The sequence below is a fragment of the Pan troglodytes genome, chromosome 7 (genome assembly GCF_028858775.2).
Source record: "Pan troglodytes isolate AG18354 chromosome 7, NHGRI_mPanTro3-v2.0_pri, whole genome shotgun sequence".
NCBI lineage: Eukaryota > Metazoa > Chordata > Mammalia > Primates > Hominidae > Pan > Pan troglodytes.
The window spans coordinates 133,385,525-133,402,796 of NC_072405.2; positions in this window are offsets into that span (position 1 = coordinate 133,385,525).

Below are 17,272 nucleotides of genomic sequence, written 5' to 3' on the forward strand. Positions count from 1 at the left end.
TGCAGTGGACTTCCAATTGGTATCCCTGCTTCCGTTGCACCCCTCTGCAGTCTGCAATCCCACAGGAGCCTAAATGAGACCCTGTCACTCTCTTGCTCAAAGCCACATTGCATTTTATTTTAGCCAGAGTGGAAAGCATGATGCAAGGTCCTTACCATGACCTTCCAGGCCCTATATGATGTGAACCTTGGCAATTTCTGTGACCTCTCACTTTTCCCTTGTCACTCTGCTCCAGCCTCAATACCTTCCCTGCATTGGACAGTTCAAGGCATTCATGTGATTGCTGTACCTTTAGCCTGGAACACACTTCCCCCAGAGGAGTGGTGCTCAACCCTATCAGGCCAAATGCTGTCTTTTAAAATATTTGCTATCCCAATGCCACAATGAAAACCATAGGTTATAAATTACAACTCCAATAAAATAAATATAATGCCCTAATTGTGATATAATGAGAAAAAAAGGAAACTAACTTCTACTATAATATAGATTTTAATGTTAATGATCAGGCACAACTATATTAGCAAACGTCATGAAAACGTCTGGTGCTTGCAGTTATAGATTTATGGTGAGTTGAGAGCTATAAATGCAGACAGATATCCATGTGTTGTATTTGTGGCTCAAACACCACCAGCTGAATCGATTGGCATTGGTTACATGACTGTCCACAATGGTGGACAGCCCTTGGAAAAATTCTGAATATAATAGAGTGCATAAAAATTCAAATGTGATAAAAGACAGATTCAATGATATAAAAACAAAATGTGTTTGCATGACAAAAAAACACGTAGAGGTAGATGACTAAGTGGGAGAAAATATTTCCAAGATATATCATAGATAAAAGGCTAAAATAACCAAGTATATAAGAACTTGTAAAAAAATGAGGGGGAGAAAGACCAAAAACCTGACAGAAAAACAGATAAAACACGCAAACAGATAATTCACACAAAAAATTAAATTACCGTAAAACATTAAAAGATACTCAATTTTCTCATAATATGAGAAATGCAAATTAAAATCATACTGAGATACCATTTCTCACCTATCAGATTGGCAAAAAATAGTACAATAGGAAATATTGTATAACAATAGAAACAATGTATACATTTACTCTTTAACTCGACAATGGCAATTTTAGTAGTTTACCTTGAAGATAAACTTGTAACAGCATAAAATATTGTACAAAAAATGTCAGATACCCTAGTAAGTGAAGAAAGTAAAGTGCAAAATAGTATATAATATGTTACTTTTCATGTAAGAAAGAAGAGGAACTAAGAATACACACACAAGTAAAAAAGAATTAAATCACGCCACTGCACTCCAGCCTGGGCGACAGAGAGAGACTCCGTCTCAAAAAAAAAAAAAAAGAATTAAAAAGCTGGGTGTGGTGTCTCAGTACCTTTAATCCTAGCACTTTGGGAGGCCAAGGCAGGGGCATAACTTGAGGCCAGAAGTTTGGGACCAGCCTGGGTAACATAGCAAGACCCCGTCTCTACAAACATAAAAATTAAAAAATCAGCCAGGTTTGGTGGCACCCACCTCTATTCCCGGCTACTCGGGAGGCTGAAGTGGGAGAATCACTTGAGCCAGGAAGTGGAGGCTGCAGTGAGCTATTATTGTGCCACTGGACTCCAGCCTGGGCAACAGAGTAAGTTCCCATCTCTAAAAAGAAAAAAGTGAAAGGGAAAAATAGTACAGTCTTTCTCGATGAAAACAGTAGAATAGTTAAAAACAAAGAAAGAAAGAAAACAGTAGAAGAGTGGTTGCAGTTCAGGAAAATTTAGTGTATACTGAATCCCTATAAATATTCTTTATGTTTATATGTAAAACAAAGTTCTAGGTTCAGATATTACAGACAGGGTTTTTACTTACAGCAGTATCTTAGGAATTGACAAATGAGTGTGGGCCATCTTGCACATTGTGGAATGTCTTCCTAGCACCCCTGGCCCCTGCCCTACATGGCTGCATGTCCCCTAGTTATTGTGATAACTCAAAACAACACTGTTGCAAGTTGGATTGTGTTCCTCCAAAAGGTATGTTGAAGCCCTAGCACCCAGTACCTGTGAATGTCACATTTGGAAATAGAGTCTTTGCAGATGTAATCAGGTTAAGCTGAATCATACTGAATCAGGGTGAGGCCAAATCCAATGACTGGTGTCTTTTTTTTTTTTTTTTTTTTTTTTTTGAGACAGAGTCCAGGCTGGAGTTCAGTGGCATGATCTTGGCTCACTGCAACCTCCGCCTCCCAGGTTCCAGTGATTCTCCTGCCTCAGCCTCCTGAGTAGCTGGGATTACAGGTGCCCACCACCACACCCGGCTAATTTTTTATATTCTAGTAGAGACGGGGTTTCACCATATTGGCCAGGCTGGTCTAGAACTCCTGAGCTCAGGCAATCCACCTGCCTTGGCCTCCCAAAGTGCTAGGATTACAGGCGTGAGCCACCACACCCAGCCAACTGATGTCTTTTTTTTTTTTTTTTTCTTTTGAGACGGAGTCTCACTCTTGTTGCCCAGGCTGGAGTGCAATGGCACAATCTTGGCTCACTGAAACCTCCACCTCCAGGGCTCAAGCGATTCTCCTGCCTCAGCCTCCTGAGTAGCTGGGATGACAGGTGCCCGCTACCACACCCGGCTAATTTTTTTTTTTTTTTTTTTTTTTTAGTAGAGACAGGATTTCACCATGTTGGCCAGGCTGGTCTCAAATTCCTGACCTCAGGTGATCTGCCTGCCTCGGCCCCCCAAAGGGCTGGGATCACAGGCGTGAGCCACTTCAATTGGCCTGACTGGTGTATATAAAAGAAAAAATGTGGACACACACAGAGAGAGGGAGAAAGAGAGAGAGAAGATCATGTGGAGACAGAGGCAGAAATTAGAGTAACACATCTACAAACCAAGGAATGCCAAGGATCGCCAGCAACCTCTAGAAACTAGGAGGAGGGCATGGAACAGACTCCCCTTCAGTGCCTCCAGTAGGAACCAGCCCTGTCAATACCTTGACTTAGGATTTTTGTTTTTTGTGACACAGTCTCGCTCTGTTGCCCAGGCTGGAGTGCAGTGGCACGATCTCTGCTCACTGCAACCTCTGCCTCCCAGGTTTAAGCAGTTCTCCTGCCTCAGCCTCCTGAGTAGCTAGGATTACAGGTGAGCCTCACCACGCCTAGCTAAGTTTTGAATTTTTTTAGTAGAGACAGGGTTTTGCCATGTTGGCCAAGTTGGTCTCGAACTCCTGACCTCAAGTAATCTGCCTGACTTGGCCTCCCAAAGTGCTGGGATTACAGGTGTGATCCCAGCCACCATGCCCGGTCTTGACTTAGGACTTCTGGCCTCCAGATATGTGAAAGAATAAATTTCTGTTCTTTTAAACCAAACCTCCACACAGTATAGTGCATTACTGAAAACCTGTCTTGGGCCAGGCATGGTGGCTCACACCTGCAATCCCAGCACTTTGGGAGGCTGAGGCAGGAGGACTGCTTGAGGCTAGGAGTTTGAGATCAGCCTGGGCAACATGGTGAGATGAGACTTCATCTCTAAAACAGAAGAGAAAGGGAGGGGAGGGGAGGGGAGGGGAGGGGAAGGGAGGGGAGTTTTTGGGTCTTCCTTCTGTACAGCTTAGACAACACCCTTCAGTGGTACATTCCCTGAACACTTTAATCAAAATACCATCCCATGCTATCAGTCTCATCCCTTTATTCTGCTTAAATGTTTCCTCACTTTTCATTACCCAACGTATCATTTATTTATTTTCTTATTTGTTCATTGTCTGTCTCCCCAGCTAGAATGCAAGCTGCATGCAAGCACGACTTGGTTTTGTTCACTACTGTAGCCCCCCCAACCCAGAGCAGCTCTTGCGCACAGTAGGAGCTCAATTCATATTTATTGGCCAGGTGCGGTGGCTCATGCCTGTAATCTTAGCACGTTGGGAGGCCGAGGTGGGTGGATCACCTGAGGTCATGAGTTTGAGACCAGCCTGACTGACATGATAAAACCCCTTCTCTACTAAATACAAAAAACTAGCCGGCATATTTATTGGCCAGGTGCGGTGGCTCATGCCTGTAATCTTAGCACATTGGGAGGCCGAGGTGGGTGGATCACCTGAGGTCACGAGTTTGAGACCAGCCTGACTGACATGATAAAACCCCTTCTCTACTAAATACAAAAAACTAGCCGGGCCTGGTGGCGCATGCCTGTAATCCCAGCTACTTGGGAAGCTGAGACAGGAGAATTACTTGAACCCGGAAGGCAGAGGTTGCAGTGAGTGGAGATTGTGCCATTGCACTCCAGCCTGGACAACAAGAGTGAAACTACGTCTCAAAAAAAAAAAAGGAAAAGAAAAAAAACTGAGCTAATAAATGGGCATCCCTTTATAAAAAGAGCACAAAAGTGGCTGGGTGTGGTGGCTCATGCCTGTAATCCCAGTACATTGGGAAGCTGAGGCAGGCGGATCACAAGGTCAGGCGTTTGAGACCAGCCTGGTCAATATTGTGAAACCTCGTCTCTACTAAAAATACAAAAATTAGCCGGGAGTGGTGGCACGCACCTCTAGTCCCAGCTACTCTGGAGGCTAAGCAGGAGAATCGCATGAACCTGGGAAGTGGAGGTTGCAGTGGGCTGAGATTGCGCCACTGCGCTCCAGCCTGGGCGATAGGGCGAGACTCTTTCTCAAAAAAAAAAAGAGCAAATGTAACCTTGGTATCACGAGGAACAGGAGAGAACCGTTTACCTGAGGAAGAGAGCAGAGAGAGGCACCAAGAACGCCTGAGAGCCAAAAGACTCAGAGGAAAAACAAAATAATTTGAGATGTCTCAGTAAAAGTTGAATGTGCAACCCCTTTTAGTCACAGAATATTATTGCTGTCATTGCAAACGTGATGTGCAAACATGCATATGCTTGACTGGCAAGGCATTTGAGCCAAAAATGCTACATCTGTCATATTTGTTTGAAGCCAAGCCAAATAGGCTGAACACACATTTAGAGAGCGCTAAGAGAATTTTATACCTTGTACTTGCTGTCAAAAGCAGCAGGGGAAAATGTGTTGAAAAGAGAAAGTGTACATACTAAACAGCCAAAATGGTGCATGTGTCAGGTTACGTGCAGAGTTTCTCAACCTGGGCACTGTTGACATTTTGGGTTGATAGTTCTTTGCTTGTGAGGGGCTGTCCTGTGCATTGTAGAATAATTTGCAGCATCTATGGCCACCCCATGACAGTAGAACCTCTTCCCCAGGTATGACAACCAAAAATGTCTGCAGATATTGCCAGATGTCCTTTATGGCAAAATCACCCCGGTTGACAAACACTGAGTTTGTTTGGGGTTTTTTATTTGAAATGCAGTCTCGCTCTGTCACTCAGGCTGGAGTGCAGTGGAACAATCTCAGCTCACTGCAACCTCCGCCTCCCAGGTTCAAGCGATTCTCCTGCCTCAGCCTCCCAGGTAGCTGGGACTACAGGCATATGCTACCATGCCAGGCCAATTTTTTGTATTTTTAGTAGAATCTGGTTTCACCAGGCTGGTCTCGAACTCCCAACCTCAAGTGATCCACTCACCTTGGCCTCCCAAAGTGCTGGGATTACAGATGTGAGCCACCACTCCCAGCGGAACATTTCTTAGATGCCAACATCATGTGAAGAAGCTCAAGCTAGACTACTGAATGATAAGAGGTCATGTGGAGAGAGGCCCTGATGGATGAGAAGCCATCTTGGATGTTCTACCCCAGCTGAGCTTCAGCTGAATGCAACCATGAGAGGCCTTGGCTGTACCATGCAGGGCTGAAGAACTGTTCAGCTGAGCCCAGTCAACTCACAGAATTGTAAAAAAAAAAAAAAAAAAAGGAAATCACGGTTGTTTTAAGCCAGTAAGTTTTGAGCTGGTTTGTTGCACAGCAATAAACAACTAAAGTATTATCAAATGTCTAAGTTGATAAAGTTGAATGCACTGTTGTAGCCAGCTCACACCAGCTACTGGAGCCAAATGTTGAATTTTCTGAGTCAATTATTAAACACAGCTGTTATTAAAAATTAAATTAGAGCACAATTTGCAATTGCAAAAATGTAGAACTAGCCTAAATGTCTATCAATCAATAGGTAGATAAAGAAACTGTGGCATATATATATACGATGGAATACGACTCAGCCATAAAAAAGGAATTAATTAATGGCATTCACAACAACTTGGATGGAGTTGGAGACCATTATTCTAAGTGAAGTAACTCAGGAATATGTTACTCGTATGTTCTCACTCATAAGCAGGAGCTAAGCTATGAGGATGCAAAGGCATAAGAAGGATACAAAGGACTTTGAGGACTTGGGGGGAAGGGTGGGAAGGGGGTGAGGGATAAAAGACTACAAATTGGGTGCAGTGTATACTGCTTGGGTGGTGGGTGCACCAAAATCTCACAAATCACCAATAAAGAACTTACTCATAATCAATACCACTTATACCCCAAAAACCTATGGAAACAAAAAATTTAAAATTATATTTTTCTAATTAAATTAGGCTGGGTGCAATGGCTCATGCCTGTAATTCCAGCATTTTGGGAGGCCGAGGCAGGAGGAACACTTGAGCCTAAGAGTTTGAGGCTGCAGTGAGCTATGATCACACCACTGCTCTCCAGCCTGGACAATGAAGAGAGACCCTGTCTCTAAAAACAAAATTAAATTAAATTATATAAACTTACATTAAAACACATTATATTTCAAAAGGTAATAAGTACCAACTTCCTATTTATTTATTTATTTATTTATTTATTTTTGAGATGGAATATCACTCTTGTTGCCCAGGCTGGAGTGCAGTGGCGCGATATCGGCTCACTGCAACCTCCGCCTCCCAGTTCAAGCAATTCTCCTGCCTCAGCGTCCCAAGTAGCTGGGATTACAGGCATATGCCACCATGCCAAGCTAATTTTGTATTTTCAGTAGAGATGGGGTTTCACCATGTTGGCCAGGCTGGTCTCAAACTTGTGACCTCAGGTGATCCACCTGCCTCGGCCTCCCAAAGTGCTGGGATTACAGGCATAAGCCACCACGCCCAGCCTTTCTAATTATAATGCTGTATTTTACTATTATCTATGCTCTTGAAGTTATTTATGTCTACTGTGTCTGTACAGTGAACATACTATATAATAGTGTACTGTTGCTTACCTCTGTCCAACTCTGCATTCAGTGATATTACATTGATAGCCTGAAATTGGCCATCACAGGAGTATTGCCACCACAGAAATTGCCAAATGTTACATACCAGAACTCTTTTTGTCCAGAGAGGCGGTCATTAAACATTTATAGCACATCACTGGTACCCGCCTGGCAGGGCTTTAATAATAGCTAACACCCATTGAGGACTTCTATTTGCCTGATGCTGTTTAAACTTTTTGCAACTCTATGAGGTGAGTCCTATTATGATACTGATTTTACAGATGAAGAAATCAAGAAACAGAGAAGTTAAATACTTTGTCCAAGGTTATAGTACTATTACAGTAAGCAATGGAGTGGAACTCAGGTGTCTGGGTTTCATGCCTTTAAGTATACTACGCATATTTTCCCAACCATTACTCAGGGACAAGATCTAATAAATGCAAATGTATTTAGTGGGGGGAACAGAACAGAAAACATGAAATTGGAACTCTATGTTCACAGTACCTATGAGTTAGAGGTTTTAATATAATGCTAAATTCAAGTAGGACCTTCTACGGGATTTAAAAACAAAAAAGAGGCCAGGTGCAGTTGCTCACGCCTGTAATCCCCGCACTTTGGGAGGCCAGGGCAGGTGGATCACCTGAGATCAGGAGTTTGAGACCAGCCTGGCCAATATGGTGAAACCCTGTCTCTACTAAAAATACAAAAATTAGCCGGGTGTGGTGGTGGGTGTCTGTAATCCCAGCTACTCGGGAGGCTGAGGCAGGAGAATTGCTTGAATCCAGGAGGCAGAAGTTGCAGTGAGCAGAGATCGTGCCACTGCCCTCCAGCCTGGGCGACAGACAGAGACTCCATCAAAAAAAAAAAAGGAAGCAAGGCCAAAGAACAAACTAGAATAAAGTGAAAAGCAGCTAACACATACCTGGCACAGATGTCTAGTCAATGTTGGTTCCATTACCCTCTCCATGCCCCAGATGTTCACACCTACTTCCTTGAAAAGAAATTCTCTGCAGGGTTAAGCTGCTGGGCCCAACTGCTGGGCCTGATTTCACTAACAGACAGTACTCTTCCAAAGTCTATAGAATAAATCGTGATCTATTGTGCTTATCCTCTTATCTTTTTCTTTTCTCACATGGAAAGTTGCTTGCAGTATTTATCAAACGCATCAATATAATAAAAACAAAAACAGTTGGAAAAAATGGTTTGTACTGCTAAGGCCACACAGAGAAGGAAAGAAACTGAAGAGCCAGTTGATGTGATGTTTGGCTGAGGAGGGGTCTGTTAGGTGCTGATTTCTTGCTGGTCATCCTTACTCCTCAGGGAGGGTGCCTGAGGAGGGATACTGCACTGCCCTAGAATACTTTACTGGACAATAAATGCTTAGTTCAATCACTTTGTCTTCCACCCTTACAGCAATTAAAGGCATTTTACTCATAGTTTACTGGCATTTTCTCATGCTTGATTGACAACTTGTCCTCTGAGCTCACAAATGTTATTGGGCGCCTGCAAATCAAGGCTAATTATTCAGTCCTGTGGAGACAGTCCCAACATCTTTTGACCCCCACAGCCTTCTGCCCAGGGGGATCTTTGGAATAGGTCACTACCTGCAGATTATAATTTTACAGCCTAACTGATAGAATCTTTCCAAGCTGGTTTATACTAGTTCCTGCAATAACACAATTAGATATTAATTTTTCTGGCACGCAGATTGCAAATTTTTTTTTTTTTGACGGGGAGTCTCACTCTGTCACCCTGGTTGGAGGGCAATGGCGCAATCTCGGCTCACTGAAGCCTCTGCAGTGAGATTGTGATTCTCCTGCCTCAGCCTCCTGAGTAGCTGGGATCACAGGTGCCTGCCACCACACTCAGCTAAGTTTTATATTTTTAATGGAGACAGGGTTTCACCATGTTGGCCAGGCTGGTCTCACACTCCTGACCTTAGGTGATCTGCTTGCCTCGGCCTCCCAAAGTGCTGGGATTAAAGGTGTGAGCCACCACCCAGACTGCAAATATTTTTTTAAACCCAACTGCCAACAACTGGGAGATTACAAAATTATGCCACATCCTATATGATGGAATATTATGTAGTTCTGGCTATGGCCCAAGTGGCTCTAGACTGTCTTTACTTCTTAGAACAGCTTTAGATGTCATAAAGGCTGATAATTCCACCCCCACCTCCTCTCCTGGCCACGTGGAAGGGCTCTAAAGACTTGAAACCTGCAAGCAGGGCTCATTCTGTCATGGGACTGGGAGCTTCACCCTTTGGGCTCCTCCTTCCTTTAGAGTGGAGAAACCCTTTTAGAAACCTAATCTATGTCAGCAGTTTTCTCATTGTATATGGGCATGATCTTGCTGCCTGTCAACATCAACATCACATTTCTTCCTCTCCTCTGATATTGTACTATTTTAGCTGTAGGTGCCAAATCCTTTTGATTATACATGAAACACTACCCTTGGTTGCTTTCATGTATGTTTTATGAGAACACCTAAGCATGAATATTTATTAAAGCAGCTTGGAACACATCTCTTTGATTTTTTTCTGTTCTGACTCATATTAAAGTGGGGAGAGAGGGAGGTACACTATGTCATAGTTCACCTGCAATGGTTTCTGCCTTCTTCCTCCCCCTCACAAGGCCAAATAGTTGAGCCATTTAGGCAATGGAAAGCATTGACAAGTTTGCATCAGTTAGCAGCGTGACACATATTTCTGTTTTACTGATGAAACAGAACTATTTCTTTTGCAATGCCAACTTTCCTACACAATAGTTCCATAAATTTGTCACCTAACTGTTGCCTGACTTGGTCAAGGCTTCTTCACTTTTTGTGGAATAACAGCTCCCCTACTGTGAACTATGACGCAGTGTACCTCCCCTCTCCCAGTTTTAATGAGTCAGTACAGAAAAAATCAGAGATGTGTTCTAAGCTGCTTAAATAAATATTCAACTTCTGCCTGTAGCCTCAGACTCCTCTGAGTGATCTTCCCACTGCAGTCAAAGGGATGTATTTAGAAAAAAAGGAGTTTCCTTAGAACCTTTCAGGATAAGATCCAAACTCCTTAGAAAGGCAGACTCGGTATATATATATACACATACATATATATGTATGTATGTATATATATGTGTATATATCTGTATATGTATGTATATGTATGTGTATATATATGTATATATGTGTGTATATATATGTATGTGTGTATATATACATATATATATATTTTTTTTTTTTTAAATGAAGTTTTGCTCTTGTTGCCCAGGCTGGAGCGCAATGGCACTATCTCGGCTCACTGCAACTTCTGCCCACCAGGTTCAAGTGATTCTCCTGCCTCAGCCTCCCGAGTAGCTAGGATTACAGGCACCTGCCACCATGCCCGGCTAATTTTTGTATATTTAGTAGAGACGGGGTTTCACCATGTTGACCAGGGTGGTCTTGAACTTCTGACCTCAGGTGATCCACCAGCCTTGGCTTCCCAAAGTGCTCGGATTACAGGCGTGAGCCACTGCGCCCAGCCCCTAAAATATACATATATATTTTAAACACATTGTTTCCATGTGTTTCTTGTTCTAGTGATTTCTTTTTCTTTTTTTCTTTTTTTCTTTTTTTTTAAAGACAGTGTCTTGTTCTGTTGCCAAGATTGTAGTGCAGTGGCACCATCTTGGTTCACTGCAACCTCCACCTTCAGGGTTCAAGCTATTCTCCTTTCTCAGCCTCCTGAGGAGCTGGGACTACAGGCGTGTATCACCATGCCCGACGGATTTTTGTGTTTTCAGTAGAGACGGGGTTTCACCATGTTGGTCAGGCTGGTCTTGAACTCCTGGCCTCAAGTGATCTGCCCATCTTGGCCTCCCAAAGTGCTGGGATTACAGGTGTGAGCCACCATGCCTGGCCCCTAAAACACACACACACACACACACACACACAAAACACATTGTTTCAGTGTGTTTCTTGTTCTAGTGATTTTTTTCTTTTTCTTTTTCTTTTTTTTTTTAAGACAGGGTCTCATTCTGTTGCCCAGATTGTAGTGCAGTGGCATGATCTTGGCCCACTGCAACCTCCACCTCCAGGGTTCGAGCGTTTCTCCTGCCTCAGCCTCCTGAGGAGCTGGGACTACAAGCGTGTGTCACCATGCCCAACTGATTTTTGTATTTTCAGTAGAGACAGGGTTTCGCCATGTTGGCCAGGCTGGTCTTGAACTCCTGGCCTCAAGCAATCTGCCCATCTCGGCCTCCCAAAGTGCTGGGATTACAAGATTCAGCCACTGTGCTTAGCTGGGTCTTTTATATTCTAACTTCAGCATAACTCTTATTCCTCTGCCATTCTCCACATAGAAATAATAGTAACTGTTATTGTTATTATTGAAGGCTTTCAAAGTGCTAAGCATTGTATATGCCCAATGACTCCTTGTGCATCCTGCCCTTTAATTGAACAAAACTCTAGTTTCTGGAAGCTATCCTGTCTCTTCACAACCTCCTGGATTTTTACAGACGCTATTTCCTCCCCTAATGTCTCCTCCGCCTTGGTAAGCGCCACTCATCCTTCCCTACTGAGCTCATGCATCATCCTGAAGCCTTCCCTCGCCCTTTTTTCTTCCAATTCCATCTACTCTCCAAATAAGAGGCAATGTTTTAGCTCCAGTACAGGAAAGTCAGAAGGCCAGATCAACTTCTGGGGCAATTAGAACAAGGGATGTGGCCGGGAGCAGTGGCTCACGCCTATAATCCCAGCACTTTGGTAGGCCAAGGCGGGTTGATCACCTGAGGTCAGGAGTTCGAGACTATCCTGGCCAACATGGCGAAACCCCGTCTCTACTAAAAATACAAAAATTTGTCGGGTGGGGTGCCACATGCCTGTAATCCCAGCTACTCGGGAGGCTGAGGCAGGAGAATCGCTTGAACCTGAGAGGTGGAGGTTGCAGTGTGCTGAGATTGTGCCACTGCTCTTCAGCCTAGGTGACGACAGAGCGAGACTCTGTCTCAAAAGGAAAAAAAAAAAAAAAAAAGCAAGGGACGTAAATACTGCCAGGTTGCTCTCTTCCCACCGCTTTTTCCAGCTTTGTCCTGACCTTTAGCTATCCCCTCTCAGACTCATCACCACAAAGCTATTGCTTATGGCTACTCCCTGTCTTTGCTACCAGGGAGTACACGTACACACACACACACACACACACACACACACACACACACACACACACACACACTGTCTCTCTCTCTCTCTCTCTCTCTCTCTTTTTCCCCCCCAGCACTGGGTTCTGATTGGCTCAGCTGAGTCAGGCCCCACCCCCATGCCAATCATACGACCAATGAGGGTGGGCTAAGGAGCCTGTCCAGGAAGGGTTTGGGAGAGGGCAGTAGGTAGGTTTGCCGGTGGAAGTAAGAGTACTGGGCAGGCGGAACTATCCATGGTTACAATCCTCCCCCAGCCCCACTTCCTCTGTGCTTTACTATGTTTTAAAAATGCTCTCAGCATTGACAGCCTCTTTATGTACCAAGACTCCCTTTCATACGCAAAGGAACTCTTTTGCCTTGCCTTCCCTTTCTTTTCTTTTTAAAAATAATTTTTTTTAAATTTAATCCTTGCTTGGTTGAAACTTTTTTATTTTATTTATTTTTTTTAAAACAAGGTAGGCTAGACTAAGCTATGATTGACGTTCAGTAGATTAGAACAGAATTTTGTTATAAAGGTTCCCAGAAATTTTTAACCCAGGTTAGCAATAAATTGTTTTCTGGTCTGAGCGATGGGTCTTTTGGAAGAATTATAGAACTAATCAGTCTACCAGACTAGCAGACCCATCTACAAAGGCAGAGAGGCATAGGAAATGCAGAGTGAGACAATGGAGCCAGCTAGGTCTACATTTCAACCTTGGCTTAATGGCTGTATAACCTTGGGCAAGTTATATAACCAGTCCAAGCCTCAGTTTCCTCGTTAGTCAAATGGGGACAAAATTACTGCATTAGGTGGGATGGGCAGTGTGATGGTTAATACTGAGTGTCAACTTGATTGGATTGAAGGATGCAAAGTATTGATCCTGGGGGTGTCTGTGAGGGACTTGCTAAAGGAGATTAACATTTGAGTCAGTGGGCTGGGAAAGGCTGACTTATCCTTAATCTGAGTGGGGACAATCCAATCAGCTGCCGGCGAGGCCAGAATAAAAAGCAGGCAGAAGAACGTGAAAAGACAAGACTGGCTTAGCCTCCCCACCTACATCTTTCGCGTGTGCTGGATGCTTCCTGCCCTCAAACATTGGCCTCCAAGTTCTTCAGCTTGTAGATGGCCTATTGTGGGACCTTGTGATCATGTGAGTTAATACTCCTTAATAAACTCCTCTTTATATATACATCTATTAGTTCTGTCCCTCTAGAGAACCCTGACTAATACAGGCAATAACAAGAAACCACCAAAACTCTTTCTTCTGTGTAGAAAGCCTTTTCCACCTCATCCTTCCAGGCCTAGCTCAAGTGTCATTCTTCTTTTTTTTTTTTTTTCTGAGATGGAGTCTTGCTGTGTCGCCCAGGCTGGAGTGCAGTGGCATGATCTCGGCTCACTGCAACCTCTGCCACCCAGGTTCAAGCGATTCTCCTGCCTCAGCCTCCTGAATAGCTGGGATGACAGGTGCCTGCCAATGCGCCTGGCTAATTTTTATGGTTTTTAGTAGAGACAGGGTTTCACCATGTTGGCCAGGCTGGTCTTGAACTCCTGACCTCATGATCCACCTGCCTTGGCCTCCCAATGTGCTGGGATTATAGTTGTGAGCCTCTGCGCCTGGCCTGTCACTCTTCTTTTAACATCTCTCTCTCTTTCCCAGATAATTAATCACTCCCTTCTCTGAAATTTACCAATACCTCAGTTATAGATGGTCCCAACTTGTGACAGGTCAATTTATGCTTTTTTGCCTTTATGAATATTCAAAAATAATAGGCATTCAGTAGGAACCATACTTCAACCCATATAAGCATTGTTTTTCACTTTCAGTACATTACTCAATAGATTTCATGAGCTATTCATGGAATATTACTATAAATTTATTATAAATATTATTTGTTATATAATAGGCTTTGTATTGGATGACTTAGCTCAAGCATAGGCTAATGTAAGTATTCTGAGCATGTTTAAGGTAGGCTAGGCTAAGCTATGATTGACATTCAGTAGGTCAGAGTTATTAAATTCATTTTTTGGCAGGCTGCAATGGCTCACACCTGTAATCCTAGCACTTTGGGAAGCCAAGGCAGGACAATCACTTGAACACAGGGGTTCAAGACCAGCCTGAGCAACATAGTGAGACCTTGTCTATACAAATAATAAAAAAAATTAGCCAGGCATGGTGGCATACACCTGTGGTCCCAGCTACTTGGGAGGCTGAGGTGGGAGAATCACTTGAGCCCAGGTGGTTGAGGCTGCAGTGAGCCATGATTGTGCCACTGCACTCTGGCCTGGGTGACAGAGCAAGACCCCAACTCAAAAAAAAAAGTATTTACTTATGATATATATTTTTTGAGACAGAGTCTCACTCTGTCGCCCAGGCCAGAGTGCAGTGGCGCAATCTCTTCTCACTGCAGCCTCCACCTCCCAGGTTCAAGTGATTCTCCTGCCTCAGCCTCCCAAGTAGCTGGGATTACAGGCACTCACCACCATGCCAGCTCATTTTTGCATTTTTAGTACAGGCGAGGTTTCACCATGTTGGCCAGGGTGGTTGAACTCCTGACCTCAAATGATCCACTCACCTCGGACTCTCAAAGTGCTAGGAATACAGGCATGAGCCACCGTGCCTGGCCAACTTAAGATATTTTTAAACTACATTGAATTTACCAGGATACAACTTAATCATAAGTTGAGGCACATCAGTATAACACTGATCACATGGTATTATAGTCACACATCTATTTCTCCCTAGAACTTCCCATTCCACCCTAAGCTGTGAGCTTTCCAAGAACATGAAACTCATCTCATTTTGTCTCTGCAACTCCAGGTACTTGTACAGGGCCTGATGCCTAGTTGGCATTCAAAATATTGAGTGAATGATCCACTGATGATTAAATCAATGAGTGACAAGAGCAAGATATGGCCTACCTATAGAGAGGAGAAGAGCTAATCCAGGCCCTTTTCCGATTTTGGTAGAAAGGATTTTGCAGACACATTGAATATGGTCATTTATAAGCTTTAAGTTTTTCAGGAGTAGTTACTAAGCCAGTTTGTTTGAGAAGTATTGGGTTGCACTGCTGTCTCCAATTTGGGGCATCAAAAGTTGGCTATACTTGGGTAACAAGAATAGAGGTGTGGAAAATAGGTACCAGGGTTTCTTTGTGACAAAAGTCAAAATGAAGTGACATGTCACATGTGTGTCATGAGAAATCCCAGAAGAAACAGGGAAATAAGTGATGAGGGAATCCTATTTCCCACAAAAAAGAAACCTCTTTCGGAAGTTCCAAACTTGACATTGACAACTTCAAGAGGTATTTTCATAAAATGCAGCCATGTTTTTATGTGTGTCAGGAAGAAAACTTGTGTGTAAACATAAATCATGTCTGCTTGTGGCCTTCTGAATGCATACCTAAAAATATGAAATAATATTTTCTTTGCAATTACACAGAAGAAAAATGTCAAGGGATGCATAAATGAGCTTCCATGTTGTATATTTAGCAGCATGGGATGTAGGAAATGGAAGGGGGTTAAGGGAGCATTTTTCCATTCCTGCTGTTTGCAGGTGAGGAAGATGAGACTCAGAGAGGTTGTGACTTACCCAAGATCATGCAACAATGTAGTGACTGAGCTAGGATTAGAAACTCAGCCTCATTTTGTTTTTTTTTCTTCTTTCCCACTATAGTTTGATAAATTATATATATATAAACATAGCCTGAAGTTGTTTAGGTTTAAATAATAGCTCAATTGTTCAATAAACATGTCTTAAGGGCTTACTATGTGCCTAACACTGTGCCAGATGCTAGGGAGCACAAAACAGGTAAAGTCCCCCACTCAACACATATATTTTGTCCACTTTTCTTTTTCTTTTGTAGAGATGGGGCCTTGCTATGTTGACCAGTTGGTTTTGAACTCCTAGCCCTAAGGGATTGTCCCACTTCTCTCTCCCAGAGTACTGGGATTACAGGCATGAGTCACAGCACTGGTCTTTTGTCCACTTTTTCCATGCCATACTCTATGCTAGGCCCTGGGGAGCTCTGTCTTCATGAAGTTAACAGTCCTGTGGGACAGGCAACATTAATCAAAGAATCACACAATTAATGAGTATCTGACATGGAGGGAAGAGAGTTCCATAAATGTGTACTCTTCCTAATATTTTTCCTTTTCTTTTTTAAATTTTTTATTTTATTTTATTTTTTTAAATAGAGACAGGGTCTTTGTTGCCCAGGCTGGTCTCGAACCCCTGGGCTCAAGTGATCTGCCCACCTCAGCCTCCAAAAGTTCTTGGATTACAGGCTTGAGCCACCGCACCTGGCCCTCAACATGCTCACAAGGAAAGATTCTAGTTTCTGGGTCAGCTTCTAGACTCCATTTGACTCCTGTTAATGAGAAAAAGAGCTAAATAAACAGAAAGATAAAGCTGAGCTTCTAACAAAGAAGTTAGAGTCAGAAACCCTAGTGTTTATGGGCGCTGAGAAAAGTTTTAGAAGAGAAAAGGAGGAAGCCCTGAGGGTTGTGGAGATTTTAGGTACTGAGAAATAGGATGGTGTGGGAGTTTTTAATGCTTTTCACCAAATATTTTAGGTTCTTCCCCCTTCCAAACGCATGGTAGGTGTTGTAGATTGTATAATTGGTCTCCGTTCTCCACTCCTCCCTGGATCCATGAAACTTTTCAGTGCTCTCCTGCCATGAATGCAATATAATACTCAGCCCTTGGGCTCAGCCACATACTGACTTTGGCCATTAAGAAGAGATGAAAGTGATGGTGTGCCAGCTCCAAGACTAGAAGAATTGCATGTCTGCTTGCTCACCTGCACCACTGCCACTGCCTTGAGAACATGCTTGGTTAGCGTGGGAGGATGAGAGCCACTTGGAATAGAGTTACTGCAGTTGCCCCAGATGAAGTCAGCCTACAAAGCTGAAAACCAGCTGGCCCCTAGATGTGTTTGTGAGCCCAGCCCAGATCAGTGGAGCCACCTGCTGACTCCAGATGCATGAGCAATAAATGCTTATGGTTA